Below are 630 nucleotides of genomic sequence, written 5' to 3'. Positions count from 1 at the left end.
AAATAAAAAAAAAATCAGCTTTTGGGATACTCTATTCGGATAAGATTTACCCCTTTGTTGTAATCCTTTTTTCTTTTTGCTTGAAATCGAAAACAATTTTTTTTTATCTTCGTTTTGCTCTAGCTTCTGATCTTTCCACTTTCTTCTTTCTTAGTTCAGGGATTTCACGTGAGAATAGTGGAATAGAGAGAAGAAAGAGAGATAGGTTTAAGTGTGGTCACCGAATTGAACTTAGATTGGGCCAACTTATCTTTGTTTCTTTCACTTGGTTCAGTCATCCAGCCTTCTTGGATCAAGATTGGAGTGAATGTAGTGGTACAGTTGAATTGGTATAGGATCAAAGTGTGTATATGTGTGTATTGGTATAGGATCAAAGTGTGTATATGTGTATGTGGGTTTTGATCATTTGCTTTTTAGGCCTGTTTTATTTTCTGCACACTAAATCAAATAAATCATATAAACCATTGATAATTAACCTAATAATGTTTAATCATCATTGATGGTTTCAGTGGCTAAGAGAAGGGGGGTTGAATCTTAGGCCTTTTTTTCTTGCTAACACTTGTTGGATTTAGAGGAGACTTTTCTGTTTTTAGCTCGTCCCTAGCCACGAGACTTTTTCGTTTTGTCTCG

This window comes from Arachis ipaensis, chromosome B09, assembly GCF_000816755.2.
Source record: "Arachis ipaensis cultivar K30076 chromosome B09, Araip1.1, whole genome shotgun sequence".
Lineage (NCBI taxonomy): Eukaryota > Viridiplantae > Streptophyta > Magnoliopsida > Fabales > Fabaceae > Arachis > Arachis ipaensis.
Note: the sequence above shows the minus strand (reverse complement) of the source record.